Consider the following 26200-nt stretch of genomic DNA (forward strand, 5'->3'; position numbering starts at 1 on the left):
CCTTTCCTGAAAGAAAGAATCGAAGTAAAAGTGTGGTCAAATGGTACAAACTTCCAATTATAAGTTAAATAAGTCATGAGGATGTAATATACAGCATGGTGATTGTAGTTATCTATACTGTGTTGAATATTTATTTGAAAGTTACTGAGAGAGTAGATCTTAAAAGTTCTCATCACAAGAAAAGAATTAGTAACTATGTGGGGAGATGGATGCTAATTAAACTTATTGTGATAATCATTTTTGCAACAATTTTATACCATATCAGTTTTTTGTAAACCTAAAACTAACACACTGTTATACACCAATTTTATCTCAATGAAGAAATAAGCAAAAGAGATTCTCTTTCTGGCCTTGAAAAAGCAACTAAACTCACTGCTTATCAAGGGGGTCACCTAGAAAGAACCTGAGGATGCTTCTAGAAACTGAAAGTAGTTCCCAGCCAACATCCATCAGAAAACAATGAATTCAGTCCTACAACTTCAAGGAAGTGAGTTTTGCCAACAGTCAGGGAGCTAGGAAGAGGGAGGGATTCCACATCTCAGGTGAGATTGCAGACCTGACTGACACCTTGATTTTATCTTGGTAAGGCTCTGAGCAGAAGATGCAGCTGATTTGTACCAAGACTCCTGACCCACAGAAATTGTGAATTAGTAAATGTATGTTGTTTTAAGCTGCCAAGTTTGTGCTAATTTGTTATGAAGAAACAGGAAGTGAATACAATGTCATATGGACTCCTTTTTTAATCATACCATCCAGTATTGCCTCCATGTACCTGTGTTCCCTTCCTTCTCCATGATTGTGTCATAGAGACACAATTGTGACATTGTGTCATATTATTGCAGTTGCTTGGATAATTAATAGATCTTTTTAAAAATCTGATTTTGCTGGAAAACCTCATTCAAACATAAGGAGAGCAATGATTTTCTGATTAACAAGATGTCACATAATCATGAGTTTTAATAGCCAGAGATGTTAAATTCAAGATGTTACATTAAGATCTGAAAGGAATCTTCATCAAGCTCAGCCTAAAAATTGATGTCATACTCAAGTCTACCAACCCCTTTGTAACATGCCTCATTAAAGTAATTTCCCAGATAACACTCTCTGATTTTTCAATTCTCATTTTCTCATTTCACTCTGCTGACCTTTGGATCAGGCACTTTAAGATGGAAACTGAAGTGAGTTCTGAAATATTAAAAACATCATGCTGCATACAGCTTCATCATGGACTTACATGGCACACAGATTTTAAAAAAAGTTTTCACAGTTCATTGGTTCCTTAACACCAGAGTAAAACCATGGAGCTATGAAATTAGCAAGTTAAATAGATCTTGAAGAAACTTGAAATCATGGTCTATCTAGCAACAATTCTAAGGGATTCACTTGATTATTCTCTGGGCAATGGTATGCATAGTTTTCAGAAAAACAATGATTCTTACTGTGCCATCTGCACGGAGTCCCATAGTCCCATGAAAATTTCCACAAGATCATTCTTTGCCAAGGAAAACTTGGTTGCTGCTTTACAATACACAGGATTGCCCACAATATTAGGAAGTGAAAACAGCTTTGGCATGCTCCTTAAACTCTGAGGGTCATGTTGACAAACATATGAGGAGACATTACAGTTTAGGTTGACAGCACAGGCTTTAGGGTCAAGCTTCGGTTTGAGTTCTGGCTCTGCTTCTTAATATGTAAGTACCTTTGGGAAGGTTCCTGAACTTCTGCAAATTTCAGTTTTCCTAAGCAGAAAATAAAAGTTGATCATAATATTACCTGCCTCATACAACACTGGGGAAGATTATATGAGATCATGTATGTAAACCATATAGCAAGTCCTTATTATAGATTAAGCTTTCAATAATTAATAGCTGTTGTTATTACACATGAGAAGGATTAAGATACAATTATTTTGTATAACATGCAAATGAACCAGATAATTTTTAAATTTGTAGAAGATTTTGCCGCTGGAAGTAAAGCAGTAAAACTGAATAAAATCTCTAAACTTTCATTAGGTTAAAAAATAATTAAAATTTTGCATGAGTTTTAAGTTTGGGGGGCCTCCCAAGAAAATTTGAATAAAATCTCTAAACTTTTATTAGGCTAAAAATAATTAAAATTTAGCATGAGTTTTAAATTTGGGGGGCTTCCCCAATGGCTCAGTGGTAAAGAATCTGCCTGCAATGCAGGAGACATAGCAGATGTGGGTTCAATCCCTGGGTCAGGAAGATCCCCTGGAGGAGGAAATGGCAACCCACTCCAGTATTCTTGCCTGAAAAATCCCATGGATAGAGGAGTTTAAATTTTTTTAACACAAACAACTATGATTAAAACACTCTAGTACTTCCCTGGTGGTCTAGTAGTTAAGAATCCACCTGCCAATGCAAGGAACACAGATTAAATCCCTGGTCTGGGAAGATTCCACATGCTGTGGAGCAACTAAGTCCTTGCGGCACAACTACTGAATCCGAGTGCCACAAATACTGAAGCGTGCATGCCCTGTGCTCTGCAACAAGAGAAGTTACTGCAATGAGAAGCCCTGGTACCACAATGAAGACTAGCTCCCGCTAGCTGCAACTAGAGAAAGCCTGCACACAGCAACAAAGACCCAGCATAGCCAAAAATAAATAAATAAATGAAAGGAAATTAAAAAAGAAAAACACTCTAATGGCACAGTGGTAAGGAGCCTGGGCTTTGGAATAAGATCCTCTGGATTTAGATATCAACCACTTCCAAGCTATGTGTTCCTGAGTAACTCCTAAGCTTCCTTTTCCTCATTTGAAAAGTGGAGGTTATAATAGAACCTACTCTATATGGGCTTATGAGAGGACAAAATTAGATGATACCAGTTAAAGCAGAGTACTTAGAAGAGAATAAATGCTCAATAAATGTTCCCCTCACAAAGGGGGGAACGGACTTCCCTTGGGGTCCAGTGGTTAGGACTTCACCTTCCAATGCAGGGGGTACCAGTTTGATCGGTGGTCAGGGAGCCACAAGCCTCATGGCCAAAAAACCAAAACATAAAACAGAAATAATATTGTGACAAATTTAACGAAGACTTTTGAAAAATGGTCCACATCAAAACAAAATCTTAAAAAAAGAGGGGGAGTGATAAACATAACTTCAAAACATCAATTATTTATTTTGTACTGTGTCCTTTGAAATATATCAATAGTCTGATATATCCTAACAATAATAAATGTGGATATGTATACATGTATATGTACATACGGGCTTCTCAGGTGGCGCTAGTGGTAAAGAACTCGCCTGCCAATGCAGGAGACATAAGAGACGCTGGCTCAATCCCTGGGTTGGGAAGATCCCCTGGAGGAGGGCATGGCAATCCACTCCAGCATTCTTGCCTAGAGAATCCCCATGGACAGAGGAGCCTGGCGGGCTACGGTCCATAGGGTTGCAAAGAGTTGGACAAGACTGAAGTGATTTAGTATGCATGCGCATACACATATACATACACATATTTATATATATGTTTATGTGTACATATATGTATGTGTTTGTGTGTGTGTGTGTATATATATATATTTATATATCTTTGTGTTCTGTCTTATTCAACATTATTTCATGTACATTCTTCCATATACCAACACAAGTCATATACTTTTCATATAATTGTCATTGAAGTTTTCCATTGAACCGCTTATGTAAAAGCTGGGATTGTTTTCAAAAGTTGTCATTATGATTTACACTGATATAAGCATCTCTGTGCAGTTTCCCTTATTTTTTTCTTTTGGAGTAATTTTTGAACTGTATTTCCTTAAAGTATAAGTGTCAAGTGATCAAGAGGTATATAATGGAGTCAACAGGGTTAACTGACAAGATGTGAGAAACACTTTTCTACACCCTCTAAACACATAGACAAGTTGGATAAAATAACACTCCCCTAGTTTTAAAAAATGCATAATTGAGTTTGAAAACAAAGAAACTCTCTATGTGTCAGAAATGAAGAGGAAATGCAAAGTCAGAAGAGTAAACAAGAGTTGAAGCTCAATGCTCCTAAGAGGAGTCAGACATAGTTGTAATACAAAGTCTGGGGTATTATTTTTCCTTTTTAAAATTTAGGTACAAAATAAAATCACCCTTTTGGTTTATAGTTCTGCAAGTTTTAATACACACATAAAGTAGTATAACAACTACCACAATCATGATATGAAAGTCTCACCAAATTCTTCCATGTTTCTTTGTAGTCAAACTGTTCCTCCACCCTCACTTGACTGGAGTTTTAGCACCTTGCTGAAATGCATGGTAAGCCACAGACCCAGTGCGTGGGTAGTGAGCTGAAATTGAGCTTCCTGCAGTAGGAAGTACTGCTAAAACTTTGACCCTTAGCCTGTGAATGTGGATTTATAAGCAGGAAATCCATTCTCAGCTGTAGGTCCTCCATGAAAAATCTCCACTATGCATGGGTGTGGGGTCCACATGCATACTACATATATGGTATAGAAAAGCAAAGCTAAAAGAATAAACTGTAAAAACTGGCCCTAAACTTTAATAGGGACACTGTGGAAACAAACACAAAACTGCTCCATAGTGACACCTCTACAACCCAGGAGACAATTCTCTCTGAAAAAAGAGAGCATAACTAAAAATTACAAAGTATGCAAAGACTCTTACCACCAAAAGAGAAAACCAGAGTATGTAATAATGGAAAAACTTAGGCCCACAGAAATCTAATCAAGTAATCTATCAACTTAGAACTTGATAATCAGCGAAATAAAGATATTTCAGGACTCAAGACTCAAAGTATACTACAACAGAACTTCAGTAAAAGAACTGCTAAAGGATACATGGTGATGGCGATGGGTGATGGACAGGGAAGCCTGGGATGCTGAAGTCCATGGAGTCGCAAAGAGTTGGACACGACTGAACGACTAAACTGAACTGAAAGGATGCATTCCAGTAAGACTGAAAATGAAATCAGAAGTAAGAAGTGTGATGGAATTAAGCAATGTTGAACAAAAACATCAGTGAATCATGTTGAAATACCTAAATAAGTATTGACTATAAAAAATCATGATAATTAATTCAAAGAGGTAGATAGAATAAAAATCTAAACTACTATAACTAGGAAGATAGAAGGGGAAACTTGGGAGTTCCAAAATTCTTTTATTTTTTGGGAGAAGGCTAGAAATGTTACTTTTAGACTCTGTTAGAAAAATGTATAATAACATAAGTAGCTTTAAAGTTATAAGTATAATCATTGAAAGAAATGTAAATAACATACATAACTTTCAAACCAGTAGGGGGGAAAATTTCAATAAATTCATGTGAAGGCAGAAAAGAAGGGAAAAAGAAGTAAACAAAAACTATGGCAAAAATAAAATACAAAATAATATAATAGAAACCAGCCCAAATATGTTTATGGTTAATATATAAATGTAAATTAATCATAGGTGTCTATTAAAAGAGACTCTCAGAATGGATATAAAAACACCTTCAGGTGTGTGTTGCTACAAAGGCATACCTAAAACTATCAAAAAAGAGGGGCTAACAATAAAGGGGTAGAAAAAATACACTAGGCAATGATATGGTGTGATATTAGTATCAGACAAAAGAGAACTCATGGTGAAAATTATTAATATTAATAAAAAGGAAATGACTTAATAATTTTTCAGCCACCATGAAGATAAAACAATCATTAACCTGTATGCACCTTATATTAAAAATATCAACTTAACGTACACAATAGGTGGGCAAATTACAAGAAGAAATTGACAAATCCACATCCATGGTGCTACATTTTACTACTGATATTAATAGAACAAAGCACACAAATAAGTAGCAAGGTGTAGAAAATTCGGACAAGTTAAAAAATTGTTGCTTTGCTGGGATGACCCAGAGGGATGGGATGGGGAGCGAGTTGGAAGGGGGGTTCAGAATGGGGAACACATGTACACGCATGGCGGATTCAAGTCAATGTATGGCAAAACCAATACAATGTTGTAAAGTAAAATTAAAAAAAAAATTGTTATATCCTCTACAGGGTACTGATTATTTTTTAACCTTCTACTTAGCAACCTTGTATAACTATATTGTTTTTTATTAGTTTATCAATAGATTATTTTTTTTACACTGGAAAAATAATCTATAATATACTGCTATTTTCTCTCTTTCAATCCTTATACCTTTTGTTTCTACTTCTCATTTATTGCATTGACCATTACTTCTACCCAATACAATGCCAAATAGTAGTGGGTAAGTGAGCACCCTTGGCATAGTCCCATCTTTAAGGAAAACACTACTAAATCGTCATCATTAAGTTAAATGTTTGAAATATTTTTATTTATGGTGGGAAAGATACCCTTTACCAATTTAGAGAAAACTAAAGAGTTTTGAAATCTTGGATGAGTGTTGAATTTTATTAAATATACTTTCTGATGTTTTCATATATCTTGTTTCTATATAATATCTATCTTTTAAAATTTGTCTATCAAGGAATTCCCTGGCGGTCCAGTGTTCAGGACTCTGCACTTCCACTGCAGGGATGTGTGTGCTTAGATGCTCAGTCATGTCTGACTCTGTGTGACCCCATAGACTGCAGACTGCCAGGTTCCTCTGTCCATGGGATTCTCCAGGCAAGAATACTGGAGGGGTTGCCATTTCCTCCTCCAGGGGATATTCTGGACCCAGGGATCAAACTCACATCTGCTGTGTTTCCTGCATTGCAGGTGGATTCTTTACACGCTGAGCCATCAGGGAAGCCACTGCATGGGACTCACATTCAATCTCTGGTGGGGGAACTAAGATCTAGTCTTAAAACTGCCATATAATTTTCTTGTACAATCCTTGTCCGTGGTAAAGGGGCTTGTATTTCATTCTAAGAAGTTAATGCTTGATCCTATAGCAAGTGAATGGTTTTAATCAGGGAAGAAACATGATTAGATTTGTATGTTCATTAAACCACTCTGTATTAAGTATATACACACTTCATAAAAAATGTAAGACATCATGATAATCATGGTGAATTATTCAAATCTATTTGTCTCCTTCTTTCCAAACTCCACCAAAGTAACATAAAGGAATAAAACAGGAATAAATCTACATGGACAAAGAGACTAGGGCTAGAGAGGGCTAAAACAGGGGCCTTCACTAAACTGTTCTTTTCAAAATATAAAGCAAATACAGTAAAATGTTAGTATATGACTAAGCCAGGTTACAGGTACGTGGGTGTCCATTATCTTTTCCTTCACAATCTTCAGTTATGATGAAATATTTCTTAACATTAAAAATGCACAAAATCAAGTTAGTTTTAGAAAGTGATATGTGCTTCTCAAATTTTAATGTGAAAGTGCTTCTCAAATTTTAATGTGTATATGAATAAACTGGGGAATTCCTATTAAAATGCAGATTCTGAATCATTAGTCTGGGGGGGAGGGCTGAGATTCTGCATTTCTTACTGGCATCCTGGGCGATGCCAATGCTGGTGGTCTGTGGACCACTCTTAGAACAGCAAGATTTTAGGGTTAAAAAAAAAACAACAAAGCAATGATAGAGAATGGTAGGATCAGGGGGTGACTTCTTTAGATAAGATGCTTTTGAAAAGCTTCTCTAAGCAGGTGATATTTGAGTCATTAAAAAGTCTCCAGGGGATGGGGAATACATGGAAATCCATGGCTGATTCATGTCAATGTATGACAAAACCCACTACAATATTGTAAAGTAATTAGCCTCCAACTAATAAAAATAAATGAAAATAAATAAATAGATAAATAAAAAGTCTCCAGGAAGGAAGAAGTTCCAGGTATAGGGGAAAGTTCCAGGTAGAGGGGAAAGCAAATTCAAAGGCACCGAGGTAGGGATAAGTTTTGGCATTTTCTAGAACTAGAAAAGACTACTGTGGCGTTCTTGAAGTACTCAAGTGTTTCTTCCACATTTCAAGTGTAATTAAGTGAAAACAGCACCGTATTCAGAGTCATGAAACCTAGGTTTGGTCTTTGTCCCATTAGCTCTGTGACCTCTATCAAATTACAACCTGACCCAGCCTGTTTCCCCATAAATATGGGAATATGAATAAATAATACATATTCTGAAGGCTTGATGTGAGGATTAATAAGGTATGAATTTCAACAGCTATTTATAGTGACTTTTATTGTGTTTTCCTCTCTCTAGTTTATTTCCAACACATATGTGTCAAGTTACTGCAGGCCAAGTTGGCCTATTGCTGCAGTTCTCCCCAGTGCACAACTCTTGTTATGCTTCATGTTCTATTTCTGGGTGCACTGGAAATTTTCTTTGGTTTATTTGGCTCATATTTGATTCACTTTAGCTCATCAGAGAGTAACTACTTTGTTATTTCAATGTTATTTACATTTCTTAATCAGAGGAGTTGACTTACAATAAAACTACTTTGGTAAAAATGTTGTGACTCCAGTCAAAAACCTTACAGCTGTTGCTCCATGACAATAATGCCTGTAGGTAATTGTAATGAAACATCTCAAAACTCCTGAGAAATCATCTGTAGGATCAGATGTTTCAGACTTCTGAGATTATGCCTTATTTAAAATCTGAGAATTCTATATGGCCCATAGAGACTTTCAATTAAATCTTGCATTTGAGTGTGGGTAACATCTTTAGTGTAAAGAACAGTGGAATAGTGGCTTTAATACCACAGTTCTTGTTCTGACTCTAACACAACATGACCCTGGTCTTCTTTATCTACTAGCAACAAGAAATACCCACAAAAATGTTACTAAGATCCAGCAAGATAATGCGTGTGAGTGTTTCCAAAAGTATATAAATTTAAGATATTATCTTGTCACATTATATCTGACAGCCTATCACAAAATATATATTGTATAGGTTCCCACCGTTTTAAATTTTTTTGGCTCCACCCCGAAGATAAAATTTGTAGGACTTTCAGGCTCCAAGAATGAGGGGGAAGGAGAAGTCATTAAGAGTTTCAGAGGAAGTAATGGCAATAAAAAAGTTAGCTTTCTCTTTACATGAACACTATCCCCACAATTTCCTCCACTCTCCTCTACATCCTGCCATTTCCTTTGGTTACCATTTCTGAAGTGTAAAAAGCAAGGAAAAGATGTTACCTTTGTTTTCTACTTCTTAAAGGCATGGAACTCTTGTCTCTTTTTTTTGAAAATGTGGGTTTAACAGGGAGATGAATGATTATAAGGCTTTTAAAGTGGACCCTGATAGAACCTGAGGCAAATTTTCGGATTAATTAGTTACTTGTGGTTAAGATTACAAAATAAACACTGAGTGCATAATTTTAGAACAAATCATTAGTATGTATAGTGTATTTTAGAGCTGAAAGGAACCTTAGTGCTGTGTTATGAAATCATATTAGTGGTTGGATCAGCACTGTTTTTAAATGAAATTTAGTAGAATAGGAAAGAAAATAGCAATGCTTTATATGTATTTAGGGAAGTATTGTTTTATGAGTGTATGTGTGTCATTCCTGGGGCTTAGTAGGTGGTGCTAGTGGTAAAGAACCCATCTGCCAGTGCAGAAGACTTGAGAGATGCGGGTTTGATCCTTGTGTGGGGAAGATCCCCTGGAGGAGTTCATGGCAACCCACTCCAGTGTTCTTGCCTGGAGAATCCCGTAGACAGAGGAACCTGGCAGGCTACGGTCCATAGGGTCTCAAAGCTTCGGACATGACTGAAGTGACTTAGCACGCATGCATGCATGATCTCATAGCTTTGTCCATTCATCCATCGATGAACACTTAGGTTGTTTCCATGTCTTGGTTATTGTAAGTGATGCTACTGTGAACATGGGGGTGCAGATAGTTTTAGAGCTAGTGTTTACATTTCCTTTGTATATATTCCCAGAAATGGAATTGCTAGATCATATGGGAGTTCTTTTTTTTTTTAAGCCGAGCCATACAAATACATAAATATTCCCACCTGTATGTGGTTACAGTGATGTATTGGGAAACGTGTTTTTCACACAGGATTATGCCCTAGAGCTGTGCTGTATAGTGTGGTAGTTGCTAGCTTCATGTGGCTGTTTAAATTAAAAATCTAATTCCTCTGTTGCGTTAGTTACATTTTAAAGGCTGAATAGCCATATAGATATGGAACGTTTCCATTATTGTAGAAATTTCTATTGAATGGTACTACTTTAGAAAAGATCATATCCAGGCCTTCTAATTTTGCAGATGAGGAGACTAAGTTCTAGTATAGATAAATGACAGCCATTAAGGCCTTTCATTTGTTTATTGCCTTTTGTGTGTTAGATATTTACATAAGGGTAATTAAGACTGTGACAGACACTAATCACACAGTGAAAGTGTGTTGAATTATAAAGATACTTATCTAATAATTGTTTAGTCACTGAGTTGTGTCCAACTCTTTCAGTCCCATGGACTGTAGCCCACAAAGCTCCTCTGTCCATGGAATTCTCCAGGCAAGAATACTGGAGTGGGTTGCTGTTTCCTTTACCAGGGGATCTTTCTGACCCAGGGATCAAACCTGCATCTCCTGCTTGGCAGGCACTGAGCCACCTGGGAAACCCATTATCTAATAATTATACTAGACGGTTGTCTAGTCTATAATTCATAGAGGGAAATGCTTAAAAGTTTTTTCTTAAAATGGGAAGATTTCATATGAAAAGACCTAAATTATAATGATTATTATACACTTGCCTCTCTACTATACTAATGAGTATTAAAGAACTTAAGAATTTTGAATGATAGAATTTTATATTTATTTCATTAATATTGATATGTTAGAAATTGAAGCATCATATACTTAATCCATAGTGCCTTTTTTTCTGTTTAACGAGTCCTTGACTCTCGATCCTGACACTGATACTTTCATTTTTTAAAAATAATTTTTTATTGAAGTATAGTTGATTTACAATGTTGTGTTAGTTTCTGCTGTACAACAAAGTGAATCAGTTATACATATACATATATCTATTATTTTTTAGATTCTATTCCCATATAGGTCATTACAATATTGAGTAGAGTTCCCTGTACTATAAAATAGGTTATTAGTTTTTTATTTTATTTTTTAAAGCTTTTTATTTTATATTGAAGTATAGCTGATTAACAATGTTGTGATAGTTTCAAGTGGACAGCAAAGGGATTCAGCCATACATATATGTATCCATTCTTCCCCAAATTCCCTTCCTATCCGGTCTGCCATATAACACTGAGCAGAGTTCCCTGTGCTATACAGTAGGTCCTTGTTGGTTATCCATTTTAAATATAGCAGTTTGTACATGTCAGTCCCAGTCTCCCAGTTTATGCCCACCTCCTTCTCCCCTAGTAACCATAAGTTTGCTTTCTACATCTGTGACTCTTTTTTCCTTTTCATAAATAGGTTCATTTGTACCATTTTTTTTTTTGGATTCCACATATAAACAGTATCACATGATATTTGTCTTTCTCTGACTTCCTACACTCAGTATGACAGTGTCTAGGTCTATCCATGTTGCTGCAAATGGCGTTATTTTGTTCTTTTTTATGGATGAATAACAGTCCCTTGTATATATGTACCACATCTTCTTTATTCATTCCTTTGTTCATGGACCTTTAGGTTGCTTCCATGTCCTGGCTATTGTAAATAGTGCTGTAATGAATATTGGGGTACATGTATCTTTTTGAATTATGTTTTTTCCTGAATATTTGCCCAGGAGCAGGATTGAAGGGTCATATAGTAGCTCTATTTTTAGTTAAGGAACCTCCATACTGTTTGCCACAGCAGCTGTAACAATTTACATTCCCAGTTAATTTAATTAATTTTAATTAATTAATTTTAATTTTTGGTGAGCTGGGTCTTTGTTGCTGCGTGCAGGCTTTCTCTAGTTGTGGTGAGTGGGGGCTACTCTTTGTTGCAATGGCTTTTCCCTGCAGTGGCTTCTCTTGCTGCAGAGCACAGACTCTTTGTGCAAGGGCTTCAGTAGTTGTGGCATGTGGACTCAGTAGTCATGGCTCGTGGACCCCAGAGCATACAGGCTTCAGTATTTGTGGTGCGGGCTTGCAGGCTCTAGAGCGTGGGCTCAGTAGTTGTGGTACATGGAGTTGGTTGCTCCACCGCATGTGGAATCTTCCCAGGCGAGGGATTGAACTCGGGTCTCCTGCATTGGCAGGCAGACTCCCATCCACTGTACCACAAGGGAAGCCCTCTCCAGCATTTATTGTTTGTAGATCTTTTGATGATGGCCATTCTGACTGATGTGAGGTGATACCTCATTGTAGTTTTGATTCTCATTTCTCTAATAATTAGTGATGTTGAACATTTTTTCATATGCCTCTTGGCCATCTGTATGTCTTCTTTGGAGAAATGTCTATTTAGGTCTTCCACCCATATTTGCATTTTTTTCTATTGAGCTGCATGAGCTGTTTATATATTTTGGAGATTAATTCCTTGTCTGTCACATCCCATTCTGTGAGTTGTCCTTTTGTTTTGTTCATGGTTTCTGTTCCTGTGCAAAAAGCTTTTAACTAGGTCCCGTTTGGTGGCTCTGATTGTAAAGCGTCTGCATGCAACGTGGGAGACCCAGGTTTGATCCCTGGGTTGGGAAGATCCCCTGGAGAAGGAAATGGCAATCCACTCCAGTATTCTTGCCTGGAGAATTCCGTGGATTGAGGAGCCTGGTAAGCTACAGTCCACGGGTTCACAAAGAGTCTGACACGACTGAGCGACTTTGCTTCGCTTCATTTGTTAATTTTTGTTTTTATTTTCATTACTCTAGGAAGTGTATCAAAAAAGATCTTGCTGTGATTTATGTCAGAGTGTTCTGGCTATCCTGTCCTCTAATATAAGAGTTTTACAGTGTCTGGCCTTACATTTAGGTATTTAATCCATTTTGAGTTTATTATTATTTATTTGAGTTTATTTATTAAGAAAAAGTTTTTTCTTAAAATGGAAAGATTTTATATGATAAGACCTAAATTATAATGATTATTATACAGTTGCCTCTCTGTTACACTAATTCATATTAAAAAGACTTACAAGTTTTGAATGACAGAATTTTGGATTTATTTCATTAATATTGATATGGTAGAAACTGAGGCATCATATATGTAATCCATAATGCTTTTTTAATATATGTTTAATGAGTTCTTAACTCTTGATCCTGACACTGATAATGTACTTTCTTCATTTTTAAAAACATCTTTATTGGGATTAGTTCACATATCTAAAAGTCACCCACTTAAAGTGTACAGTTCAATGGATTTATTATATTCAATGGGTTTTAGTATATTCAGCAATACATACCACCATCACCATAGTCAGTTTTACATTTTCATTACCTCAGAAAGAAACCTTTTGGCTATCACCGTCATTCCCCCTTCCCCACCAGACTTACACAACCATTAATCTATCTTCAGTCTCTATAGATTTGTCCGTTCTGGACATTTCACATAAATGGAATAATTTAATATTTGGTCTTGAGACTGGCTTCTTAGCATTGTTTTCAAGATTCATCTGTGTATGGCATGCATTAAATACTTCGTTTCTTTTTATAGCTGAATAATATTTGATGATATGGATGTAAGATTATTCATTCGTCAGTTGATAGTCATTCAGGTTGTTTCCATCTTTTGTCTGTAATGAATAATGGTGCTTAACATTCATGTACAAGTTTTTTTTTTATTTAACTATTTTTTATTGAATATAATTGGCATACAACATTATGCTGGTTTAAGGTGTATAACATAATGATTTGACATTTGCATACCTTATAAAATGAGCACCATGATAAATCTAGTAACAGTCTGCCCACATAAAACAAGTTTTATATGGACATAACATTTTCATTTCTCTTGGGTGTATACATAAGAGTAGAATTGTTGGGTCATATGGTAATTCTATGTTTAATTCTTTATGAAACTGCCAAACTGGTTTTCAGAGTGACTACAGCATTTTACATTACTGTCAGAAGTGTCTGAGGGTACCAGTTTTTCTATATCCTAGCTGTTAGTTGTTATCTGATTTTTTTAGTCTAGCTGTTTTGGTGGGTGTGAAGTCATGTCTCCTTGTGGTATTGATTTGTATTTTTTTTGGTAACTAAAGATGTTGAGCAACTATCCATGTGCTTATTGGCCATTTGCATGTATTCTTTGGAGAAATGTCAATTCAGGTCCTTTACCCAATGTTTAATTGGATTATTGTTCTGTTTATTATTGAGATATGAGAGTCCTTATTCTAGATTCAAGTCCCTTATCAGATATATGATTATAAATTTATAATTTATATTATAATTATATAATTATAAAATTATAAATATTTTCTCTCATTGTGTGGATTGTCTTTTTTGTCCTTGATGGTGTCCTTTGAAGCACAGACGTTTTTCATTTTGTTGAAGTCAAATTTATCTATTTTTTTCTTTTATTGGTCATACTTTTGGTGTTATAGCTAAAAATCCATTGCCAAATCTGAGGTAATGAAGATTTATCCTATGTTTTCTTCTAAGAATTTTATAACAATTCTAGTGAGTTATAGAAACATTACTTTTGCATAGTTCTGGTTTCTTCCCCCACTTTGTTGCTTTACTTCTCTATATATTACATCTATAAATGTTACAGTCCTAACAATATATTGTCATAATTATGACTTGATATAATTTTATGACTTTTAAAGAAGTTGATATAAGAAAGGAGGGTAAATAAATATTTATGGCTTTTGTTACTTTAAGCTTCATATTTATCATTTCTTGTTCCTTTCATTTGTTCTGTAGTGTTTGAGTTACCATTAGGATTCATTCCTTAGCCCAATACAGCTGTGCTGCCACCCATTTCCTTTATGCTGTTATTGGCAAGTGTATTGCATCTCTCTATGTTATAGGCTCAACCAAACATTATATAAATATTTTTATATGATTGCTTTTTAAATCAGTACAAAGAAGAAAATAGAAAAAAATGTACATTTATATAGTGTAATGATACAATGAGCCATGCCATGTAGGGCCACCCAAGATGGACGGGTCATGGTGGAGAGTTCTGACAAAATGTGGCCCACTGGAGAAGGGAATGGCAAACCACTTCAGTATTCTTGCCTTGAGAACCCCATGAACACTGTGAAAAGGCAAAAAGATAGGACACTGAAAGATGAACTCCCCAGGTCAGTAAGTGCCCAATATACTACTGGAGATCAGTGGAGAAATAACTCTAGAAAGAATGAAGAGATGAAGCCAAAGCAAAAACAATACCCAGTTGTGGATGTGACTGGTGATGAAAGCAAGGTCCGATGCTGCAAGGAGCAGTATTGCATAGGAAACTGGAATGTTAGGTCCGTGAATCAAGGCAAATTGCAAGTGGTCACACAGGAGATGGCAAGAGTGAACAATGACATTTTAGGAATCAGCGAACTAAAATGGACTGGAATGGGTGAATTTAACTCAGATGACCACTATATCGACTACAGTGGGCAAGAATCCCTTAGAAGAAATGGAGTAGCCATCATAGTCAACAAAGAGTTCAAAATGCAGTACTTGGCCTCAGTCTCCAAAACGACAGAACGATCTCTGTTTGTTTCCAAGGCAAACCATGCAGTATCATGGTTATCCAAGTCTGTGCCCCGACCAGTAATGCTGAAGAAGCTGAAGTTGAATGCTTCTATGAAGACCTACAAGATTTTCTAGAACTAACACCAAAAAAAGATGTCCTTTTCATTATAGGACCTGGAATGCAAAAGTAGGAAGTCAAGAAACACCTGGAGTAACAGGCAAATTTGGCCTTGGAGTACAGAATGAAGCAGGGCAAAGGCTAATAGAGTCTTGCCAAGAGAAAGCACTGGTCATAGCAAACACCCTCTTCCAATAACACAAGACAAGACTCTACACACGGACATCACCAGATGTTCAACACCGAAATCAGACTGATTATATTGTTTGCAGCCAAAGATGGAGAAGCTTTATACAGTCAGCAAAACCAAGAATGGGAGCTGACTGTGGCTCAGATCATGAACTCCTTATTGCCAAATTCAGACTTAAATTGAAGAAAGTGTAGAAAACCACTAGACCATTCAGGTATGACCTAAATCAAATCCCTTATGACTATACAGTGGAAGTGAGAAATAGATTTAAGGGACTAGATCTGATAGAGTGCCTGATGAACTATGGATGGAGGTTCGTGACATTGGACAGGAGACAGGGAGCAAGACCATCCTCATGGAAAAGAAATGCAAAAAAGCAAAATGGCTGCCTGAGGAGGCCTTAAAAATAGCTGTGAAAAGTAAAGGAGAAAAGGAAAGATATACCCATTTGAATGCAGAGTTCCAAAGAATAGCAAGGAAATACAAAAAAGCCTTCCTCAGTGATCAGTGCAAAGAAATAGAGGAAAACAATAGAATGGGAAAGACTGGAGATCTCTTCAAGAAAATTGGAGATACCAAGAGAACATTTCATGCAAAGATGGGCTCAATAAAGGACAGAAATGGTATGGACCTAACAGAAGCAGAAGATATTAAGAAGAGGTGACAAGAATACACAGAAGAACTGTACAAAAAAGATCTTAAAGACCCAGATAATCACAATGGTGTGATCACTCACCTAGAGCCAGACATCCTGGAATGTGAAGTCAAGTGGGCCTTAGAAAGCAGCACTACGAGCAAAGCTAGTGGAGGTGATGGAATTCCAATTGCGCTATTTCAAATCCTAAAAGATGATGCTATCAAAGTGCTGCGCTCAATATATCAGCATATTTGGAAAACTCAGCAGTGGCCACAGGACTAGTAAAGTAATCCTCAAAATTCTGCAAGCCAGGCTTCAACAATACATGGACCATGAACTTCCAGATGTTCAAGCTGTATTTAGAAAAGGCAGAGGAAACAGAGATCAAATTGCCAGCATCCTCTGGATCATTGAAAAAGCAAGAAAGTTCCAGAAAAACATCTATTTCTGCTTTATTGACTGTGCCAAAGCCTTTGACTGTGTGGATCACAACAAACTGTGGAAAATTCTGAAAAAGATGTGAATACCAGACCACCTGACCTGCCTCTTGAGAAACCTGTATGCAGGTCAGGAAGCAACAGTTAGAACTGGACATGGAATAACAGACTGATTCCGAATAGGAAATGGAGTACATCAAGGCTGTATGTTGTCACACCCTGTTTATTTAACTTATATGCGTAGTACATCATAAGAAACACTGGGCTGGATTAAGCAGAAGCTGGAATCAAGATTGCCAGGAGAAATATCAATAACCTCAGCTATGCAGATGACACCACCCTTATGGCAGAAAGTGAAGAGGAACTAAAAAGCCTCTTGATGAAATTGAAAGAGGAGAGTGAAAAAGTTGGCTTAAAGCTCAGCATTCATAAAACTAAGATCATGGCATCAGATCCCATCACTTCTTGGCAAATAGATGGGGAAACAGTGGCTGACTTTATTTTGGGGGGCTCCAAAATCACTGCAAATGGTGACTGCAGCCGTGAAATTAAAAGACACTTACTCCTTGGAAGGAAAGTTGTGACCAACCTACACAGCATATTAAACAGCAGAGACATTACTTTGCCAACATAGGTCCGTGTAGTCAAGGCTATGGTTTTTCCAGTAGTCATGTATGGATGTGAGAGTTGGACTATAAAGAAAGCTGAGTGCAGAAAAATTGATGCTTTTGAGCCGTGGTTTTGGAGAAGACTCTTGAGAGTCCCTTGGACTACAAAGAGATCCAACCAGTCCATCCTAAAGGAGATCAGTCCTGGGTATTCATTGGAAGGACTAATATTGAGGCTTAAACTCCAATACTTTGGCCACCTGATGAAAAGAACTGGCTCGTTTGAAAAGACCCTGCGATTCTGGGAAAGATTGAAGGCGGGAGGAGAAGGGGATGACAGAGGATGAGATGGTTGGATGGCATCACCGACTCAATGGACATGAGTTTGAGTAAACTGTGCGAGTTGCTGATGTACAGGGAGGCTTGGCATGCTGCAGTTCATGGGGTCACAAAGAGTCGGACTCAACTGAGTGACTGTACTGAACTGAACTTTCAAGATTTTCCCTTTTTTTTTGACTTTCATTATTTTTACTGTAATGTGTCCATGGATCTCTTTGCAGGTTTCTGTTGACTAAAAAAGATGCTCTTGTGAGAGTTGCCAGTTAAGTTTTATTTGGGGCAAAATGAGGACTGCAGACGGGGAGTCAGCACCTCAGATAGCTCTGAGAGACTTCTCCAATGAGGCAGAGAGGGAAGGTAAATATGTAACATTTTGCAGAAGGGGGAGTTCAGTGTAGTCAAGCACTCATTTTGCAAAAGGTTTTCTGCTAGTCACAAGGAACTGGTGTCTTCATGAAGGGATTTAGTGCTTTTCTAGATATGAGGAGATGCAAAGATTGGCGTCTTGAAACCAGTTCCTGAAAATATCTATCTATAGAGACTTATTCCACCAGTTTTCCTGGAGGATAGAGTGCCTCACTCTCCACCCTGAATTCCCTTCAGGGAGTGTCAAAGGTCAGCAGCTACAACAGCACAGGCAGATGGCAAATATCCTTCTTTTTGTTCAGTTGATGGTGAATGCTCTTGGCAAGTGCCAATTTGTAGTTGACTGGCAAATGCTAATTTGTAGTTGATAAGGCCTCCTCATGGTAATAAATTTGACCATACTTTGGAAGGCATTTCATGACCATTTTGTCCCACATTGCTAGCAAGGCTCATTCCTAGTTCTCGAGAAGATTTTGCTGATAGGTCACTCAAGTGCTATTACTTGACTAGGTTTTAATAGTCAAAGATCTCTGGAAACCTGTCTTCTAGTTATGGTTCAGGAAAATATTCCCTCTCATTACATCCTCCCATATCTAAAGTTACACTGATAGAATCATTGATTGCATATTGGTCTAAACATTTGATGGACTGCTTCAAGTCTAGTCATCATCATTTTTGTTGGAGGCTCAATCATACTCTTAGTAATACAAGAATCAGTATATATATTATCTTGTAAAACAGGCAAGATACAAATTAATTAATAACATTAGTGGAATTATAAGTAAATGTTTCAGTCATGAGCCTCCCATACCAAACCAGTTTTTTTAAAAGATGATCAAGACTAGGGAATGGGTCACTCAAGGCAGAAATCTGATTTTTCGTGTGGTTCATCAAATGGGTTACATTAGAGAATTCATCAGGTATGAAAACACAGCATTCAGTTTGAATTATGGCACAGGTGCCTCCCTAAGATGCTGTAAGGATGTCAAGGGCCATATAGTTTTGTAGCATTGCCTTCCTTATCATAGAGACCTCAGAGTTCAGTAGGCTAATAGCCTGGTTACTATTATTTAAAGCTTGTTCAGTGAAAGTTGTTAAGGCTTCAATGTGGTCAGTTACATTTTCCAATCCTATTGAAGGCACAAAAAATAGCTGCTAAATGGTCATACCGGTAGAATACAGATCTCTTGACTCATCAGACTTGTGTATCAATGGTAGATTGGCTGGGGTTACCTCTAATTTGTTTTGTATATAACCTTGAGTTCAGGGGAATCCCAGACTATACCTTCCTATCTATCCCAGTAGAAGCCAAGGCCATAAATTAGTACCACAATCCACCAAGTTCCATTAGATGCAATTCAGTGAATCCCTGATCACCTGACCTTGTCAGTTCTGTACCAATCACTGACTCTAAGGTAATAAGGCAACAGCCTTGTTTCATAATGTTACTAACTTGATCATTCTTAGCATGATTTAATTGTTTCCAACATAGAAGAGCTTTTAAACTTAATGACCATAGCCTGGTGTTAACTATGTAGATTCATCCCATAGTTGTGAGTGTTTTCCTTTTAGTAGATGAGAGGTTACAGTTTTTGATTGAGACTTAGCTTGTTGCTCTGATTGACTTTGAGTGACCCTAAGAGAAAACTTAAATCTATGGCCAGGGTCAGAGCAGATATTATTAATTGCCCAGGTGAGAGGATGCCATCTAGTAATATCGTGAGTAGTCAGAATAGGACTGAACTGTCTTCTAAAATAAATTTCCTAGGAGCAGTCCAATCAGAGCTTTGGAAGGGGGAAATCCACCAAGGTAACCTAGAAGTACTAGACATACGTAATTGGCCATAAACCCAGTAATTGGATTGAGTTTTAAAACTAGTGTAGTCTCACGTCCAGGAGAAGGGAATGGCACCCCACTCCAGTACTCTTGCCTGGAAAATTCCATGGACGGAAGAGCCTGGTAGGCTGCAGTCCATGGGGTCGCTAAGAGTCGGACACGACTGATCAACTTCACTTTCACTTTTCACTTTCATGCATTGGAGAAGGAAATGGCAACCCACTCTAGTGTTCTTGCCTGGAGAATCCCAGGGATGGGGGAGCCTGGTGGGCTGCCATCTATGGGGTCTCACAGAGTCGGACAGGACTGGAGCGACTTAGCAGCAGTAGCAGCAGCAGCAGTCTCATGTCCATGATAGAAAATATTTGATTTATAAGCAAGGTTCCAAGAAGTCAAGAAAACATTATAAATGATCATATGAATCAAGGCCGGCATTTTGGGCAAGCTCTCTCCTTCTGATGTCGTTGTCTTCTCGCCCTGGTGTGAGTGTAGCTCCTCTTCTATTCAAGTGTCATTTTAAAGTGAGTTTGAGATCGGCAGTCCTCTCTACAGTCCAGTTTTGTGTCTGGGCCCTTTTTAAGTGTGAATTATGAATGCAAGAATCAGTTTCCCTTCAGTTTCACTGTGCATGATGTAGTTAAGAGTACTTGATAAAAAGTCTTTCCATCCGGGTTAGAGACAATCCCTTAAATTATGTCATTTTATAGTCCTAGTGGCAGGTTGTGAGGCATTTGATCTTCATCCAAAGATAGATTGCTGAGATAAGCTTCAAAAGCAAACTTAAGATGTCCTTTAATAAGTCAATTAAGTTTTATATTAATATACCATAACAGCAAAGAACTATCCAGGAAATGAGTCTTAGCAGATACAGACCTCCATTAACTGGGATTTAATGTTCATTGAAACAGCTTTTCTCCCTAAAATTATCATTGTTTTTACCAGATATAACCACATTAAAACTAGTTTGTTTGTGAAATAAATCTGGGCTCAGTAAGCTTTGCCTAATGATTTTATAACCATAATTGATCACAAACTTCCTTTTTTTGCTTTGCTAAAACTTTTATCAAGTCTGTGGATACCTTATCTTTGACAAAGGAGGCAAAAATATACAATGGAGAAAAGACAATCTCTTTTAACAAGTGGTTCTGGGAAAACTGGTCAACCATATGTAAAAGAATGAAACTAGAACACTTTCTAATGCCATACACAAAAACAAACTCAAAATGGATTAAAGATCTAAATGTAGGACCAGAAACTATAAAACTCTTAGAGGAAAACATAGGCAGAACACTCTCTGACATAAATCATGGCAAGATCCTCTATGACTAAATCACAGCAAGATCCTCTATGACTCCCCTCCCAGAGTAATGGAAATAAAAACAAAAATAAACAAATGGGACCTAATTAAACTTAAAAACTTTTACACAACAAAGGAAACTATAAGCAAGGTGAAAGGGTAGCCTTATAGGATGGGACAAGATAATAGCAAATGAAGCAACTGACAAAGACTTAGTATCCAGAATATTCAGGCAGCTCATGCAGCTCAGTACCAAAAAACAAAACAAAACAAAACAAAACCAAACAGCCCAATCAAAAAGTGTGCCAAAGAAGGAAACAGACGTTTCTCCAAAAAAGACATACAGATGGCTAATAAACACATGAGAAGATGCTCAACATCACTCATTATTAGAGAAATGCAAATCAACCACAGTGATGTATCATCTCATGCTAGTCAGAGTGGCTGCCATCAAAAAGACTAGAAATAATAAATACTGGAGAGGGTGTGGAGAAAAGGGAACCCTCTACACTGCTGGTGGGAATGCAAACTGGTACTGTCACAATGAAGTACAGTGTGGAGATTCTTTAAAAAAAACTGGAAATAGAACTGCCATACAACCAAGCAATCCCACTGCTGAGCATACATGCCAAGGAAACCAGAATTGAAAGAGACACAACGTACCCCAATGTTCATTGCAACACCGTTTACAATAGCTAGGACATGGAAGCAACCTAGATGTCCACTGGCCAACAAATGGATAAGGAAGTTGTGGTACATATACACAATAGAATATTACTCAGCTATAAAAAGAAACACATTTGAGTCTGTTCTAATGAGGTGGATGAAATGAGCCTATTATACAGAGTGAAGTCAGAAAGAGAAACACCAATACAGTATATTAACGCATATATATGGAATTAGAAAAATGGTAATGATGATCCTATATGCAAGGCAGCAAAAGAGACACAACGTAAAAACAGACTTTTGGACTCTGTGGGAGAAGGTGGGGGTGGGATGATTCAAGAGAGTAGTGTTGAAACATGTGTATTACCATATGTAAAATAGATGACCAGTGCAAGCATGAAGCAGGGCACTCAAAGCTGGTGTTTTGGGGGGATGGGGTGGGGAGGGAGATGGGAGGGGCGTTCAGGATGGGGGAACACATATGCACCCATGGCTGATTCATGTTGGTCGATGTATGGTACAAACCATCAAAATATTGTAAAGTAATTATCCTCCAATTAAAATAATTAAAAGAGTCTCAGACTGAACTTGTTTTTTTTAATCCTCTCAGGGCTAGGAAAGTCACACCAAAGGCTTATCACAGATTTTGCTTGACAGATCTAGGTGAATTCCTCCCTTCTCAAGGTCTCCAAAATTTCTTGAGCTGTTAGTGAGATAGCCTTCCTAAGTTATCTGATAAAGGTACTGGAAACCTAAGAGTTTCCAATCTCTGGAGGCATCAGGTAGAGAGAAAAGATAATGTTTCAATTTTGCTTAACAAAAATATCATCTTACCAAATTGCTGTTAAGTTATAATCAGTTTGAGGGGAAGCTTTCCTTATACCTGGAAAACACAGATTCAAACCAGTAATTTTTCAGATAGAAGCCATAAAAGTTATAAGCATATTCACCAGTTCATTCAGTCCTTTTGTTAATCTTTGTGAAGCCATCAGGTTTCCCTTGAGAATCCTTTAATGTCTTACCCTGTTCAGAAACTTGAATTTATCCAAAAGTCCTTTCTGTAAATCTTCTTGAAAAGGAAGCAGTATTTTGAAAATTGGTTAGTGCTGTGACAAAACTTTAAGATATAACTAAAATTATGACTGATAATATTTTACCAGGACATATCAGAATTTTAACTCCATATAATTTTTAGGATATCAGTAACATTTACCATCCAATATAACCTAAGATTTATTACTCATTTGACAATACTTCCCATGTAATTCAACATACCAAATGAACCTAATTGGTTTAATCTCTCTGGGATGTTTCAGGGGCCCTCTGAAACATCCCAAAATTAGCTAGAATTCATAAGTGCTTCTTTAGAATTTGATTTAGGAAGTTTTGTCAAATATCCAAAGGGTTTAGAACACTCAGTCAGATAGGATCATAGGTCATTCTGAAACAATAGCTATTCACTTAGCCAAAGTAACAATAAAGGATTGCAAAAGTAAATACAGAACAGATCATTTAAGAGGAAAAGGAATGTAAATCTATTATCAAAGGCAGTTCAACACCTGAAGAAAGCGTGTACTATTAACAGGTAGAAAAGCCAAATTCAAGTTTTTACACCAGCTTACTTTTAAATTCATTTAAAAGTAAACTTAATTTAAAAAAAGTAAACTTAATTAAATTTATTTTTTTCAGAGTTTTAAATTTTCATTTAGTTTTTAAAACAACAGAGGTCAACCACAGATGTGGACCTCCAGCAATAAAACAGGATTTCAAGTGCCAGATACTCAGCATATTAGGTGTCCTACATAAGTCACAGGATGATAGTTCTTTTTTTTTTTAGGATAATAGTTCTAAATATCTATAATGTGATCCAAAACCCTAAAAACAGCTGTCACAAAACCATCATGAATAACTTCCTCTCTGGATGTAAATTTTAAAAAATATTATTACAGTATCATAGCCCCAACTAACAACAACTGGGGTATATATTACCATGTATTGTGAAATTAAGTGTATTTATTCTCTTGATAGCAAATGCTATTAAACTTAGTACTGACCATGCACTGACCTCTTTTCCACTTTTCACAGACCTTATTACTTTCTGTACCTATTACTCCATTACTTTGCTTTCCCATCCTGAAACAGCCAAGTGTAAGTCACACCTACTTCCTTTTCCCTTCATAAAATGCAATTCCATTCCTCATACCATACTGAAAAGACACATCGTACTTTCCTTAAGCAACCTAATTTGTCATTTATATTAGCATTCTGTAGATTGGTGAACATAAATACCAGTGATAATTTTTTTTTAAATTTAATTGGAGGATAATTGCTTTACCATATTGTAAAGCATAGGTTTTTGTCATACATCAATATGGTTGATATTGGTACCAACTTTCTAGATTCTGTATATGTGCATTAATATATGGTATTTGTCTTTCTCTTACTTCACCCTGTATAATAGGCTCTAGGTTCATCAACCTCATTAGAACTGACTCAAATGCATTCCATTTTATAGCTGAGTAATAATCCATTGTGTCTAGGTATAAAAACTTCTTTATCCATTCATTGGCCAATAGACATCTAGGTTGCTTCCATATCCTAGCTATTGATAATGCTGCAATAAACTTTGGGTTGCGTGTGTCTTTTTCAGTTCTGGTTTCCTCAGGTTATATGCCTAGCAGTGGGATTGCTGGGTCATAAGATTTTTTTTACTCGTAGTGTTTTAAGGAATTTCCGTACTGTTCTCCATAGTGGCTGTACCAATTTGCATTCTCACCAACAATGCTAAAGGGTTCCCTTTTCTCCACACCCTCTCCAGAATTTATTGTTTGTAGACTTTTTGATGATGACCGTTCTTACCAGTGTGAGATGATACCTCATTGTAGTTTTGATTTGCATTTCTCTAATAGTAAGTGATTTTGAGCATCTTTTCATGTGATTATTAGCCTTCTGTATGTTGTCTTTAGTGAAATGTCTTGTAGCCCCTTTTTGATTGGGTTGTTTCTTTTACTGATATTGAGCCACATGAGCTGCTTGAATATTTTGGAGATTAATTCTCAGTTGTGCTCTGGAGAGGGAGGGACACTGCAAACACCACTGGCATATGTGTGGAGCACTTGCAGTGGCTGAAGCACATGGGCATTGCCACAGCCCAAGGTGAGCATGCACCTCCCACTGAAAAGCCACTTGGGCTCCCGGGTGAGCTGCAAGGGCATAGTCCCAGGTGGACCATGTGTCTCCTCAGAGGAGCTGGCCTTAGGTTGTGACACTCCTGACTCCTGGAAGATCTGAGCTGTCTAAGATCCCAGGAAGACATGGGTAGCAACTAGCGATCTGCTCACAGCTTGGTGGCAGATGCTATCTCTGGGGCCAAGGTTGCGGCCACCCCTTGCCTTCTGTCTCTGGCTGTTGTACACCTGCCTCTCTGCCTCTGAGGCCATAAATGGCAGCCAGCTTGCCCCGCTTCAGTATTCACTAGGGCACGATCCTTTGTTCTGTGAGCATGCCAGGAGTCAGAGTGTGGCTTTTTCTAATGGTGTCTGTAAAAATAGCAATTTTGGAATATCATGCTGCTGCTGCTGCTGCTAAGTCACTTCAGTTGTGTCTGACTCCATGCAACCCCATAGACGGCAGCTCACCAGGCTCCTCTGTCCCTGGGATTTTTCAGGCAAGAACACTGGAGTGGGTTGCTGTTTCCTTCTCCTTGGAATATCATAAGAATCCCAATTTGGGCATTTTAGGTTGAGATTTCCTTTAGTATAATTTCCCCATTTAAGTAGGTACTTGCAATTATAAGTTTTGTATGTACCTAATGCTGGGATTCCCTGATAGCTCAGCTGGTAAAGAATCTGCGAAGGCAGGAGACCCTGGTTTGATTCCTGGGTCAGGAAGATCACCTGGAGAAGGGAAAAGCTACCCACTCCAGTATTCTGGCCTGGAGAATTCAGTGGACTTAGAACCAAGTTCTAAGTCCATGGGGTCACAGTCAGACACGACTGGGCAACTTTCACTTCACTAACTCTGGCTGGAGGTGTTAGAGGCTGCTTTCTGACACCCCTTGTTTCTGTATTTGAGAGGATCTATTTCCCATTTTAAGTTGAATTTGTCGTGGATAAAATTCACTCTTCGCTTTTATCCTGACAAATTCTATTAACACAGCCAAATTGAGGAAAAGCATTACATTAGCCTCTTACCTGGTGTGTAAACTACTCAGCACAGACCATTCAGTCTCCTTCAACTGAGCAACCTTGGTATCTTTCAACCAGCACCCACC

At 37.4% G+C, this 26200-nt stretch overlaps 1 long non-coding RNA gene across 1 annotated transcript in view; it reads left to right on the plus strand.

Annotated features, from left to right (window-relative positions):
- Positions 1-24802: 24802 nt before the first annotated feature.
- LOC122435976 overlaps positions 24803-26200 on the plus strand; it is a 20909-nt gene continuing 19511 nt past the window's right edge. The window contains exon 1 of the long non-coding RNA XR_006267755.1: positions 24803-24899. This is a non-coding gene — a long non-coding RNA (uncharacterized LOC122435976). The remainder of the gene's footprint in view (positions 24900-26200) is intronic.

Source organism: Cervus canadensis, chromosome X (assembly GCF_019320065.1).
Source record: "Cervus canadensis isolate Bull #8, Minnesota chromosome X, ASM1932006v1, whole genome shotgun sequence".
Classification (NCBI taxonomy): Eukaryota; Metazoa; Chordata; class Mammalia; order Artiodactyla; family Cervidae; genus Cervus; species Cervus canadensis.